This window comes from Crocodylus porosus, unplaced genomic scaffold (assembly GCF_001723895.1).
Source record: "Crocodylus porosus isolate Cpor-Errol unplaced genomic scaffold, CroPor_comp1, whole genome shotgun sequence".
Classification (NCBI taxonomy): Eukaryota; Metazoa; Chordata; order Crocodylia; family Crocodylidae; genus Crocodylus; species Crocodylus porosus.
In genome coordinates, this window is record NW_017728911.1 from 11686761 (window position 1) to 11702001 (window position 15241).

General features: G+C 39.9%; 1 protein-coding gene and 1 long non-coding RNA gene across 3 annotated transcripts in view; one reads left to right on the forward strand and one right to left on the reverse strand.

Annotated features, from left to right (window-relative positions):
- TRPM1 (transient receptor potential cation channel subfamily M member 1) overlaps positions 1-15241 on the forward strand; it is a 131096-nt gene that overhangs the window by 17101 nt on the left and 98754 nt on the right. The gene's annotated exons all lie outside the window — the stretch shown is intronic.
- The window catches only part of LOC109308949, an 86401-nt gene continuing 82340 nt past the window's right edge, over positions 11181-15241 (reverse strand). The window contains exons 3-4 of one of the 2 annotated variants that reach the window (XR_002100749.1): positions 15008-15221; positions 11181-12973 (exon numbers count right to left, since the gene is read on the reverse strand). This is a non-coding gene — a long non-coding RNA (uncharacterized LOC109308949). Of the gene's footprint in view, positions 15222-15241 lie in introns of both variants that reach the window. The other variant, XR_002100748.1, reaches the window with a different exon arrangement.

A 15241-nucleotide genomic window follows, 5' to 3' on the forward strand; every position in this document is an offset into this window, starting at 1 on the left:
CTGGGAAGCACATTTTAGTTGCTGGGAGAAGGAAAAAGAGAGCGTGCCCACAAAGGCACAGCAGGAATTGTTGGGGCAAGAAAAAGGAAGAGCATGAGTGTTATGAAATCCTGGAGTAAAGAGCTTTTTCTCCTGATTTAAGCAAGGGGTGGAGAATTAATAAAAACCCAATCTGAGTAGATCTAAAATCCAAATAAATGAAAACCAAAGGCAGCTGGATGAACAATCACCCTGCATAATTAGAGAATATACTGCAGTAGCAATGGTAGTTCACAAAGTGAGTAAGCAAGAGGTATGTAGAATGTGGCAGATTTTCTGTAACTATGACAACAGATTTCCCTTGCTTAGTTTATATTCCCCATAGCACTTTGCAATCTCATCCAGAATTCATGAAACTCATTAGAAGCTTATTTTTAATAGTAATCTGATAATCTCTAATGGAAAGAGCCTGCTTCTTCTGACAGCAATGTTATATTTGCTGAATAATGATAGTTATGTGATCTGAATTAATAGCAAGTGACCTGATACAAGTTTCCTTCTAGTCTGAAGACCTGACAAGCAAAAATCATGCAGGTTGAAAGCTCAGCTGCTTCCTCCAAGTTGTGTCCAGTTCTTTAAAACAGTTAAGCTCCCACCCAGTGAAAACTCAGTCCACCCAACAGTTTCTTTACTTCATTAGAAAATACATGTTCAAAATGTTTGTTAACCTTTAGCTGCAATTCTAAATATCCCATATCATCATCACATGAATTAATTCATATTATTAGGTGAGTGTTTCTTTTTTTTATTTAATTCCCTCCTGCTAAATGACTATAAATCATTTATCTCTGAAGCCTGTATAGAAGTTAACATAGTGTCACTAAAAGAAATTTTTTTTAAGTAAATAGCAATTCAAAGATTTGTTCGATAAAAGAGAAGCTGCATGTTTTAACTGGCATGTCAGTGACTCTGGTATACATAAGTGCCTCATATTTGAAGGATGCAGACAGACATATTTTACCTACATAACTATTATAACCTACCTTGCTTTATGCTTCTTAATGCAAAGATGTTGTAAAATGTTTTCAGGTCGTATGATGCTCACTTGGAATGAAAAGGCAGCCCTCCTGTATAAAGATTAATCTCCAATAATAGCATAGTAGAAGATGTAACAGCTGGTGTGGATTAATATTCCTCTAATATCTGCTTTCATGTGATTAATAGCTATACAGATAAAACCTTTACCAGTAGAAAGCAACCAGAGGTTACTAAGCTGTCATAAATGCACCATTTATAATACTTTTTTTCCCAGAGCAAACACCCAAAAGTTGAATGACTTTTTGCCATATTCACTATCTCATTTTAATGTCCGTGTTTGTTTTCAGTTTGTCCATTACTCTAGGTCATACATTACAAATTTGCACCATGAAAAGGGCAGAAATAAGTTAAAAGATAAATAATGTAATTATTGCTATCTTAAAATAAAACTCAAGGTCTAATCCCTCACAATGGTCTACGTACATGGGCCCTATATGCATGGGCAGGCATATCACTTTGTAAATTCATGTCTTTACTGTGTAGCATTGAAAACTATCCCTTTTGTAATTCAGCAGTGAATCATTCATTCCTTTTAGGTTGGCTCATTGTATTAGGATTGTGCACTAAATTTTGCAAGCAAAGAGAAATGCAATAGTTCTTGCCTTTATGTTGTTCATGTTACCAGAAAAATCATTTTTACTAGCAGAGAATTTTTTCTTGGAATCCAATCATAGAAAATTAGGGTTGGAAGGGACCTCAGGAGGTCATCTAGTCCAACCCTCTGCTCAAAGCACGACCATCCCCAATTAGATCATTCTAGTCAGGGCTTCGTCAAGCCGGGCCTTAAAAACCTGCAAGGATGGAGATTCCACCACTTCGCTAGGTAGCTTGTTCCAGTTCTTCACCACCCTCCTAGTGAGAGAGTTTTTCCTAATAGCCAATCTAAACATCCCTTGCTTCAACTTGAGTCCATTGGTCCTTGTTCTGTCTTCTGTCACCACTGAAAACAGTCCAGCTCCATCCTCTTTGGAACCCCCATTCAGATAGTTAAAGGCTGCTATCAAATCCCCTCAGTCTTCTCTTCTCCAAAGTAAATAAACCCAGTTCCCTCAGCCTCTCCTCATGTGTCCCAGCCCCCAAACCATTTTTGTTGGTCTCTGCTAGATTCTCTCCAACTTGTCTACATCCTTTCTATAGTGGGGGGCCCAAAACTGGACACAGTATTTGAGATGTGGCCTCACCAGTGCAGAATAGATGGGAATAATCTGCTGTAGTGGTACATAGGATTCTTCCGTCCTAAGTGCAGGACTTTGCACTTGTCCTTGTTCAACTTCATGAAATTCATTTTGGCCCAATACTCTAACTTGTCTAGGTCACTATGAGTCCTAGCCCTACACTCCAGTGTATTGACTATGTCCCCCAGTTTGGTATCATCTGTGAACTTGCTGAGGGTGCAGTCCATCCCATCTTCCAGGTTGTTAATGAAGATATTAAATAAAACTAGCCTTAGGACCAACCCAAGACTAGGGCCAGGATGAACTGACCCTAGGATACTCCACTTGATACTGTCTGCTAGTTAGACTTTGAGCCATTAATTACTACCCTTTGAGCTTGACTCTCCAGCCTATCTTCCTTACAGTCCATTCATCCAACCCATACTTCATCAGCTTTCTTACAAGAATGCTTTAGGAGACGGGATCAAAAGCCTTACTGAAGTCAAGTATCCAGGTTGTAGCTGTATTCATCTAGAGGAAAAGGCAATCAGGACTCATAGTAGAGATGATAGCTTTTATTAGACCAACAAGATTTTTGCAAAAAAAACCCCAACCTTTAATGTAAGCTTTCGGGCACAAACACCCTCTATCAGGGATTGGAGAGAAGATTATAAAAGTTCTCCTGGGTAGAAAAGTAAGTTCATATTTCATAGGATTTCACAGAGGAGTCAATAGATGGAAAACTCCTCTGGGCAGTCAGTTCATAGCTGGTATGGAGCCTCTCATCTCCTGTGAGGATCTGTGATGATGATGCAAATTACCTTGAAACAAAGGCAGGAGCAGGATCTCAGGTTTCAAGAGGTCACGGTTGCTTCCTGCTTGGGAAAATATGAAGTTTTCATTTTAAAAATCAGCTAAAATTCAGTATCTTCCATGTGTCATGTATCCAGGTTGTAGCCATATTGGTCTAGAGGAAAAGACAATCCTTTTAATAAGTCAAGGCATATCATATCCACTGCATTCTCCACATTTACAGAGCCAGTTATTTCATCGTAGAAGGCAATCACATTGATCAGGTATGATTTTCCCTTAGTGAATCCATGCTGACTGCTCCTAATCACCTTCTTCTCCTCCAAGTTCTTAGAAATGGATTCTTTGAGGACCTGCTCCATGATTTTTTTCAGGGAACTGAGGTGAGGCTGACTGGTCTGTAGTTTCCTGGATACTCCTTCTCCCCTTTCTTAAAGATGAGCACTGTATTTGCCATTTTCCAATCATCCAGGACCTCCCCCAATCTCCATGACTTTTCAAAGATAATGGCCAGCAGCTCTGCAATCACATCAGCCAACTCCTTCAGCACCCTCGGACGCATTGCATCTGGCCCCATAGACTTGTACACGTTCAGCTTTTCTAAATAGCTCCTAACCTATTCTTTTACCACTGTTGGCTGCTCATCTCCTCCCCAGTCCGCTGCCAGGTGTAGTAGTCTGGGAGCTGACCTTGCCTGTGAAGACTGGGTAAAAAAGTCATTATTTCAGCCTTTTCTTTCTCATCTGTCACTAGGTTGCCTCTCTCATTCAGTCAGAGACCCACACTTTCCCTGCCCTTCCTCTTGTTGCTAGCATACTTGTAGAAACCCTTCTTGTTATCCTTCACATCCATTGCTAGCAGTTGTGTTTTGGCCTTCATCCCTGCATCCCCAAGCAATATTCTCATACTCCTCCCAATGTTTGTCCAAGCTTTCACTTCTTGTAAGCTTCCTGTTTGTGTTTAGGCTTACCGAAGAGTTCTCTGCTAAGCCAAGTTGCTCACTTGCCACATCGGGGTGGTGTGTTTGTGCACCCTCAGGAGGGTTTCTTTAAAACACAACCAGTTCTGAAATGCTTCCCTGCTCAGACTCGCTTCCCAGGGGATCCTGCCCATCAGTTCCCTAAGAGAGTTGAAGTCTGCTTTTCTGAAGCCCAGGGTCCTTACTCTGCTACTGTCCTTTCTTCCTTCTGTTAGGATCCCGAATTCAATCATCTTGTGGTCACTACTGCCCAAATTGCCATCCACTTCTAGATCCCCCACCAATTCTTCCCTGTTTGTGAGCAGTAGGTCAAGAAGGGCACAACCCCTAATTGGTCTCTTCAACACAGCACCAATGTCTCCAATGCTCTTCAAAAACTCCAATGCTCTTTCTGGATTGCCTGTGCACTGCTGAATTTCCCTCCCAGCAGGTGTCAGGATGATTGAAGTCCCCCATGAGAACCAGGGCCTGTGATCTGGAAACTTGTGCTAGTCATCTGAAAAAAGCCTCGTCTACCTTATCCTCTTGCTCTGGTGGTCTACAGCACACACCCACCACAACATCACCCTGGTTGCTCTCCCCTCTAACCTTATCCCAGAGACTTTCAACAGGCCTATCTCCAGTTTCATACTGGAGCTCTGAGCAATCATACAGCTCTTTTACATACAACACAACTCCTCCTCCTCTTCCCTGCTTGTGTATACCCATCCATGACAGTACTCCAATCATGAAAGTTATCCCACCAAGTTTCTGTTAGTTTTATTTTCTCTTTTTAAATGTTATTTTTGTCTCAGCAAAAGGCAGAACTGAATGCAGAGAGTAAATTCTAAACACTGTTGGCATGTGATTTCCCTTGTCTGTGCTTGTAGTGGGAAGCAGCAGAAGGAGCTGCTGTCCAGAAATCACATCTTCATCACTTACTAATTTAGCTAGATTTCCATTGAAGTTTCATTTCCCATCCAAAAAATTATGTATGTTAAACTATGCAAATGAACTTGCTCATGAAAACAAGGACAAGATAATTCGAGCTAGAGCTGGGCATATCATGGTCAAATTGGAGTTTTTCCCATGTGCTCAGTTCTGCTTTGAAGCTGAAGAAAGGTGATCCTCCAAAGATATAGACACTGGTTTTAAAGAATCAGCTTGCTGAAACAGGACCCACTTGTTCGTGTGAGATGTTTTTAACCCTGTTCTGGCTATCCCAGAAAATCTGTTTTGCCAAAACTCTCCTTAGTTTATTCGAACAGCTTTCCAAAAATCAGAGGTGCTGACTGTGGGGCCAGTAGGGGGCAGTCCTGTGTTAAGCCACTGTGCCTGACCAAAACCAAGCTTTGGATGTTTCCCCAGGGGCACCAACTAAATACATGATGGTAAAACAGCTGAGGTGATTTTAAAAAAATTAATAGAATCTCTGCACCTTCTAATATCCACTCACTTCTACCGCTCAGTGACACTTTTTTCATATTCTTCCAATTTGTACAATACTTCATTGCTATCCTTAAAAAAAAAAAAAAAAACAGCTGCCAAACTGGAACTGAATTGTCCTTGGAATTTCTCATAACAAAATCTTCATTCAAGCTCTTATTTCCATGGGAAAAGATTATTAGGAGCCACACAGATTTTTTGATTGGTTGTTTGTTTGTTTTCAAAACCACCATCTGAAACAATCCCAGTCAGCTCCAGTAATGAAAAAAAAATTGCAAAGGAAAATAGCATATAGACCAGGTTTTAACAGGTTGCCTGCAGACCTTACATTGCTGTTTAACAAGCCAAACATCCATTGAGAATATGCACTACTGAATTGTGTTCGTTGGAAACTGGAATTTCTGCTCTGCAGAAAATTCCATAGGGAAAAAAATATTTCTGAACTGGAACAAAGAGCTGAAATTTTAAAATGTATATGGAATGAAGACTCTGAAGAAAGATGATTTGGAACCAGCAAATCAGCTTGCTTAAAATACCAGATCAGTATATTTTACCGCTCTGAAATGAATCTGTTAACTTCCATTAAAAAATAATTAAAAAGATATTTTGTGCTGATATATCCAAATTCAACTTTTTATTTTAACTTATGCTTAGCCAAAAAAGTTTATTGAAATTAACACGTTCCCACGATCCATTTAGATTTTGAAAAGATTCCATTTTCCAATGCAAAACTGTTCCATCTAAGACATTTTCACTAGCCCTTCTGCTGAAGATACAATTCAAAGTAGTTGCACTGGAACATAGGAAATAACTTGGGTCAAAAAGTTTTATTTATGGCCTCTTTGGGCTACCATTATATAAATACTTAAAAACAAAACAAAACCCTGATTTGAAAGGTGCACAAGCAGCTAAATCCTGTACACTTAACAGGAAAGTTCAAATTCGCCTTGCTTTTTGCAACAACAGATCTATGAAGAGAAACAGTTGTGGGTAGAGCTTTCACTGATCAGTATGATCTATCTAATCTTAGCGATAACAATATTGATGGGAACTATTCATGTCTTAATGGCTTAAAATAAGATATGACCACCTCACTTCCTAGAAAAAAATGTTACATAATATTCATAGCTAATTCCATTGATCCAGTTTGTGGTCTTAACCATAATCAGTGTTTAAAATCACGCTAGATTATACTTTGGTGTTAACCATACTCGGCTGACGTGGTCTGTTTCATCATTTTGCAATATTACTCTTTCTTTGTAGCTATGTTTTATTACTTTGCAATACTTAAAAGAATTTTGGAATTGTATGTAATCAAAAGCATAAATGCGGTATGTTTATTAACCAAAGCAATATTTAAGATGATCTAAAGCATGGAAAGCAAAACCTGCAGTGTTGTTTGTGACTATCTCTTGTATCAAAACCATGCAAGTATCTCTGTAGTCATGTGAGGATATTGTTCCTTTACCCTCTGCCAGACAGAGAGCTCTGTGGACTTGGCTAGAATGAATCTTTGGAGTGCCATACTTCCCCTTCCTCTTCCCCTCTTCTTCCGACAGTCAGTTGGTCAGACCCTTTCCCTGGCAAACAGCCCTTTCCCTGGCAAGTTCTACAGTAACACGACTAGGGCCAAATCTGGCATTTGGCGTGATATGGGTGCCATATGCAGCAGAAATTCTGCATCCTCTAGAAAGCCTCCTGAGACAGGCTCAGGGGCACCTCCGGCTCAACATACTCAGCAGTTTCCCTTAATGAGGCTTCAAGTTCATGCATATGCCTGGTCCCAAACACTCATAGTCACTCAGGGAATTGCAGGCAAGACCTTAGGTCTACTGAAGACTAAATTGTCTCTGAACTTGTAGCAAGTGCCGTGTAGCATAAAGGTTGGAAACAGCTTTGCACTGCCATAAAAATGTTGGTGGCAGAACAAAGTGAAAGTAAATAGATGTCAGTGCCCTTTCTCACATTACAAATGCCTTTTTTTGTGACTATGACAAAAGATAATAATTTGTGCCACTTTTTGGAGGGGCAAAGTCTCTTAGCTTTATGGTGGGGGAGCACAGGAAGCCCAGAGCTGTCTGTGCTCTCTAGCTGCCCCAGGCAGGTGCTCTCAGGGCTTGAGGGCCCAGTCCTGTGTGCCCTGGGAGTTCCCATGCAAGATCAGGACCCTCAAGCTCCAGGACCCCCTGCCTGCTTTTCCCCCACTTACAGAGCTGCTCCCCAGAGATTGCCAAGGATGTATCTGTAAGTGAAGAAGATGTTGCCCATGGTCCCACATGTTCAACCAGAGGGACAACAGGTGAGGTCTGTTTCAACCAGTGAAGCAGATCTGCTGTGCTGAGACGCATTGCAACGTAGCCGATCCACTTCATTTAGTGACGCCTATTTATACTTCAAGATACCCAGGCTAGCTTTAAATCAGCTAGCTCAGGTACTGATGGTAATCATCTACCCATGAGAGCACGGAGCTGTATATGAACTAATTCACCCTTTTCTGAGATAAATTAGCAGTGTAGGTGCTGAGGGTACATCTCCCAGCCCTCAGGACTTGGGGTAACAGAAGGATTGCTGGTCAGCAATCAGCAGTGCTCTGCCTGTGTCTGGCAGTAAAAGGGAAACAAGAAGAAAGAGACTCTCAGAACCCTCTTTTTCCATTTTCCAAATATACGCGTTTTGAACAAATCCCAATTTAGGTTCCTATTTGGAGGGGAAAAAAAAATATGTACATTGTTTCATGCATACAAATTGCCCCACCACCTTCAGTGGGCCTACAACAATATTATGTAAGTAGTCACATATCTTGCTAAATGAGCATCTTGGCCCTAAGACATGGTCTAGCATACATTACCCACTGAGAGCACTACGTATCACTGGAAGGTTTTGTTAGTGAATGTTTTCAGTAACACCAGCAGCACTTATTTTTAGTAAATGTAACACAAAACCAACTTCTTGCCATTCTTTACTACAAATATAGCCTGTTGACCATGCAAGGTATGGATAAATCTTGACAACAAGACAACAGCAAGAGCTTGCTGAAATTTAGTTTATTTCTCTGTCTCATTAGCATGCTTAGCTACATAATCTGGCTTCTGCTTCCATCATGTCCTTTATGTATTATTTCACCTAGCCATGATGTATAGTTAAATTATTCAGCCACTAGATAGTGCTCTACTAAACATCAATGACCTTCTTATAAAGCTGTAGGCTGATTTAAGCTTTTTCCTTAGTAATTGGCAAAAATAAAAAACACAATACTGAGATAAGGGGTGGAAGAATTTGAACTTCCAGATACTACAAGATTAATTTGTTTTTTCAGTAATAATACAGAGAATAATGGTTTTATTCAAGGAGTATATGATGTGAACATTTTAACCAAATAACCAAATACAATGTGCTTGCATGCAATTATTAAACAAGCCATATCTTTAAATCAAAACAGCAATTTATTTTCAAGAAAGCAACTACACGTTTGCATGGCTAAAGCTGAAGTTATGGGGGTTTTTTATTTGATGTTAGAAAGCATTCATGTGTTGATCAAATACTCATAAACAATAAAGGAGGAAATTACCTAAAACACTAATTAAACCCAGCATAGGATAGTAATTTCTGTAATGTTTTGCCCAATGTATTTAGTTTGCAGAAGCACATTTCTTTCTGATTCTCGAGAACTAGAGAAATATGTGTTATAAATAGCTCAGTAGCAACAGAAGTAATAAAAGGGACAGTCTTTCATTAAGATTTGGTTCATCAAAATATTGAGCATGTTGGAATGCCACAGAAAATACACGTACATGTCACACAATGTAATTCAGTCTCTGAAAGTAAGGGATGCAGGGATGTAGCAAACATGTACCTTTTTGTTTTTTCTGGCTTGAGATAATTATTACTGCAAAAGAAAAGTCTGGTTAACACCAAAAGTTTTGTGATAATGCCCCATAGTTTCCTGAAGAAACAGGTACAGAATACACAGTGACAGCACAGGTTAGACCCACATTTATCCTGCTAATATACCTCAACCCTGAATTGGAAGGAGTGTATTAATTAAATGCCTGTTGAGTTCTTGATCTGTTCTGAAATTATCAGCAGAAAGTCCATTTAAATTTGGGGTCGAACAACAGTGTCTTATATCTCTTCAAATGTAATAGAACATTTCATTCTCTAGATGTGCATCATTTGCTTTTCACAAATTTATTTTCAATTATTCATTTTTCTTCCTCTGAATTGCAGGCAGCATTATTCTGACTTTTGTCAGAGGAATGCGCATTTTTAATACATATTGAGTATATATCCCACTCCATTTTTAAAGTTCAGCTCTGATCTCGATTCTTGCCAATATCATGGCACCCAGTCTGCTGGTTGTGTGGCTTTGCAATTTTTCCAAGGATCAGCCATGGATTAGTGAGGTGCAGCTGGTATGTTCCACATGCCAAGAGGTACTGGCACATTTTCTTTCCTTTTTAATGCCCTTTTCTGAATAAATCCTTCCTTTATTTTTCCCCTTTTTTCCAGGGATTTGTTTTTGTTCTCTGCTATACTTTATCTTTCGCTAATTGTGTGTTATGAGACAGAGCATGAGCACCAAGACTTTTATATCAAAAGGGCAACCGAAATGTTCATGATTTAACAAGTTCAAGCTTCTTTCAAAATAAAGGCAAAATAATTCACTAAAAAATTAAGTTAGTTTTTTAAGATTCTAGTCATAAACATAAGTACATCTTACTTGAAGATTAGGTAGATTAGTAATTTCTTGAAATGCAGAATACATTTAAAAAGTTCAGCAAGGCAATCTTCAATTTGTATCCTGCTTCCATAAAAACATTAAATATAAATGATCTTAGTCCAATTCAATTCCTGTGTTCAAGATCCATCTATCTAAACTTGCAGATTAAAAGGTCTGATATAGCTATCATGATTTATGTATTCACCATGGTTACAGAGCAAGCTATGCTTTGACCCTCTTTTAATTTCTCTTAAGTGATTAGTAGTGCATGTGGTGGCCTTCATCTGAACCTCCCATGTACCCAGTCATGTAAACCCAATAGGCCCAACTGAGTTTAGTACATGTAAGACCTTTTCTCTGGACTGTAAAACAAGCAAGTTAATCAAAGTGACTTAAAACACCTTCATCAAAGCAAAACCTTTTTTATTCTTTCTTCTGAAGCACAAAGAACCAAGGTACACACAGAGCCAAGGGACACAACAAAATAGAGCTGACTATGTCGGACTTGAAGGTCTACAAGGTCCCTTCCGACCCTACTTCTATGATTCTATGATTCTATATATTTGCCCTTACCCACACCTTAACCTTTCCCTGCAAAACTTACTAAGCTCTATTGAGCCCAGTTATCTCCATCTCCAGATTTGGTTGAGCAAACTGCAGTGGATGTTCTTTGCCTACAGTCCATGTTACATTTATGGTGTGATTAACCTCTTAATCCATAAATAGTAACAGTGCCACACATTCAACTGATTTATGAAGTCATGAAGTGGTGAACCAGCCTCAAACGTATTTCACAAAAAATATGGAACATCCTTAACTCTGGTGTGTGTGGCACTGTAAACTGAATGTGTGGCATGCCACCATCCCAAAGCTGATAAACCCTGGGCTCCTTGCATGGCAGTCACATGCTTGGGATCTGATCCCAACAGTTGTGCCTTCTGCCATGCATGTGGCTCATTTCTTCTTCACACTTATCTTCTTTATTTTAAATGTTGCAATCACAATAATGACTTACAGATAACATCAGAAACAGAAGGAAAGATTAAGTTTCCTTGGCCAAAGGCTCCATTCAAACACAGCTGGGGCCATCATGGACTTATTGTTGAGTCCTTCCACTATTTCTGACTTCCATTAATGAACTGTGACAACACCTTTAGTATAGAAATGATTTAAAAAGTAATAAGATATAATTCACTTATGTCCTGGTGTCAGCCTTCTAAAAGCACCCTGCAACCCAAGTAATAGAAGGGTACTGGGAGCATGTTACTGATACTATAGTGATGATCGTTAGTGCTCACTGTTTCTCTGGCATAGAAAAAATAATAAGTGATCCTAGTTCATTCAGATCCTAGTCCTTTAAAAATTGTTCAATTGTAAATAGACTAGAAATGTAATGAAAAACACTGTATCTGGGTAATTAGTGTGTCTTAAGTTTACTAATTAAGTCTAGCAAATGAACTGTTTTTTATGTATGGATGGTTATGCCAGAAAATAAGTTTATCTTCCCTTTTCCCACAGTTTATGGGTGCACATTATATCTTTTGGATTAAGAATGATGTTTTCTTAGTTTAGAGAGAAAAACTCCTATGACTTCTTCCTCTCCATAATACCACCCTTTTACAGAAAAGCGGCAGGAAAACCTCGCTGGCAGGCTAGCTGCTAGTTATGCCAGCTGGCAGTAAAAAGCCTGCCCATTGAGTGGCTTCTGATGGTCCTTCCTGAATGTGGGTCAGGTGTGGGCTGTGAGGGAAAAGCATTCTAGAAGGCACATGCCCTGGATCTCAGGTCTCATGGTTTGGACAGAAAGTTAAGTTTTCTGCTTGAACACAGGTAGGATTGTGTCAGATGTAACTGGGTCTGGTGCCTGATGTAAACTGCTTGAATTTTCCCCTGGAAGGTGGCTCACAGTTATTGTGAATTTAGGTGATAAGGAATGTTGCATATGCTACAATGGGAGGATTATGTTGCATAAACCCTATGCAAATGAATAAAAAGTATAATGCAAAAAAAGCAATTAATTGCAAACCGGTGACTTCTTTTGAGAGCATGGCTTCTTCATAGGGTGTTTCTCAAAGAGTTCATGTGCACCTTTGTGTATAGGATCATGCCTGCATGAGAAATCAGAAGGGCAATCTTGCATTTAAAGAAAAATAAAACAAGCTTTCCTCTCTCCGTGTTCCTATACCAACCTATAAAACACTTCCTAATATAATAAATACCTTGACCATAAAGAGATGAATAAATGTGAACTGTGGCAGTACTAGTCAGACTCAGTCCAGCCTCTTTAATGGCTGACTAATACTGCCACAGTTAAATTTCCCCTTGGGTTAGTTCCAGGGCTGTCCAATTTCAGCACTGCCAAGGGCTGTGGGAGTGACTCTTCACCCCCACCCCCTAGAGTCCCCTGTATTGTGTGGACAGTGCCAGTGACACCCAGCCCCTTCCATGTTCCCAGTCCCACCACATGGCAGTGGAAGAGGCAGGTGCAGAGGTTTGTAGACTACATGCCATCTGCAGGCCAAGTGCTGGCTCCTCACACCCCAGAGGTCACCAGTTAGACAGCCCTGCAGTCACTTACATAGTTCACAGTACTGTGCATAGAATTGTTACAAATCTCACTTTTCCACGTCAGAAAAATAAGGGTACTGCATGCTCTGTGTCATTTAGTTATGCAGAGCACAGTGAATTAAACTCTACTTTCTTGGGTCCCTTCTAGTTGCTCTGTATTCCATTCTGCCTTCTCAGTCTTGCGTTCCAGTTCTTACAAATGTACATGCTGCTCCCTTAGTACTGAAGGGCTCACTCAACCTGCAAGCTAAGACATAGAAATAAAATGTATTTGTTAAATCTTGTTAAATCCAAAATTTGATATTGTGTCCAACTTCGTTTATACGTGAGCAAAAGGTAGCACTTGATTAAAATAAGATGTAGATTATCAGTAGCACCAGCTTTTAATAAATAGATCTGCTTTTCTGCATCTAGCTTGCTTTAAGACACTGGCTTTCCCCCCCCCCTGCTCTCCCCAGCTGACTGACAGAAAAAAAGGGTTTAAAATCTCTTGTTAATGCTGTCTGCCAGCGAGCTGTAATACTGTAGTAATCAGAGTCTCATGGAAATGTACATTCAGCGAAGTCTAACAATGCTGAGAACATGTCCTGAGAATGTCCAGCTTAGCTTGAGCTTTTCAACTAAAAGGCAAATCAGGCTTATATAATCTTTCATGGGAAATTCAAGCCTAAAAGCCGCACAAGCCACTGAAGTTAAGCACACTGCTGCTTTTCCCCCTTCTACCAGCCATTAGTGTTGTAAGTAGGGCAGGGAAAACAGGGAAACCACCCCAGGCGCTGACTTGGCAGGAGGGTGTGAAAAAAGCAGCTGCTTCCAGCACAATCCTGATTGCACAGGAAATGGAAGTTGCTGTTGCCCGTGTCCTAGGTGCCTGGGTATGCCCCTGTGCTACTGCCAGACATAGTTATTTTCTTGAAAAATGTGACTGCTGCAAATGTTTCTGTAGCAAATATGAATAGAATTTAACATGAATAGGCATTCATTAGCAAGCAGGGAAGTCCAAAATGCCGTATTCATGGTTGTGATAGAAATCACTAGAACAGCAGTATTGCCAATCCAGCATGGCTGAAAGCACATTTGCAAGGCTGACTCTATAATCTGGGTGAGACACAGTGGTTAGGGAAGAAGTATACTGATTATCAGTAGTAATTGCTAGCTACTCCTTGAGAATAGTGGGTGTTTTCTTTTAAAGCAATTAGTCAACAGAATCAATTATGCAGAATCAAGAGCGAGGTCAGGGAGTGGGAAAGTGCCATTCCCTATCCTCTCATACCTCCTCAATGTGGGCAGCCAGTTTTGAAGGGAAAGGTATCCTCTGCAAGCAGCTCCAGCAGTGCCAGAGAAGCCAGGGCAGTAAAGCTATAAAGAGGAAGCCATTGAGAGGATGGTGAGAAAAAATGTACAGTAGGGCCATAATAGCAATTAGTGCTCCTGACCTGGTTCTGCCATCAACAGGCTGCTGGTTGAGAAGGCTCTTTGTTCTAATCTATTAGTAAATTTGGAGGATAGTAAAAAGTTGATTATACAGTAACTCAATACGGGCATTTTAAGTAAATGACTGGAAGACAGAACCTATGGTGCATCAGGGAAAAACATGAGCAAACTGAGCAGGCCAATGTAGCAAAAGAAACTGTAAAAGAAATGCAGAAACACTAAGAGGTTTTTCAAATAGATGAGAGAGAAACTAATGAGCAAAATAATCACTGGGGCTGCTACAGGCCTTTAGTAAACTGGTAACAGCAGAGGCTCATTAAAACAACGGCACTGAAAACTGACAAGTACCAGGCCCAGACAAGTTGCACCCAGGAGCTTTCAGGGAAAGATTTAAGTGAGTAGGAAAGCTTTTCGCAGGAGTTTTCATTTGTTCTTATAAAAGGAGGTGAGGTATCAAGAGAGAGAATGGGTACTACAAATAATTTCCTTAGGGTGTATCCAAAGATTAACCCGAACATTACAGTTCTGCTGTAGCTGAGGGACTAGTTTGAGCAGTTCATAGTGTATAGATTTGGTAAAATATTAGAAGTATTCATTCACATGAGGTGAAATGGGGTGCCTGATGAGAGCATTGGAATGTACAGTGTGTATTGCAGAGCAGGTCTTGTAAAAAAAAAATAGAGAAATAATTTATAAGAATTGGATCCAATATATGAAGACAGGAGTAGAAGAACTATTCTTTTCTATCTTGTATCAGCTTTAATTGATATGTGTATGATCCAAAGTGTTTTCTATGAACAAATGAACAATAAGGAAAAGTCTCCTCTGCAAGGAGCTTACAAACTCAGGAGTACCCAACAAGCACATGCTCAAGGCAGAATAGGAAGTTGGGATCAAAGGCAAAGAAACCATTGAGCTGCCACATGTGATTTCTTGGGCTTATTTTTCATTCTCTCACAGTAGCCTCAAAATGTTGATTGACCTTGTGGAAAATATATTTGATGGAAGAGAGTGTGATCTGATGAACCGCCAACCTGGGGGTGATATAAACAACCTGCAGGGGAGAAGGCAAAG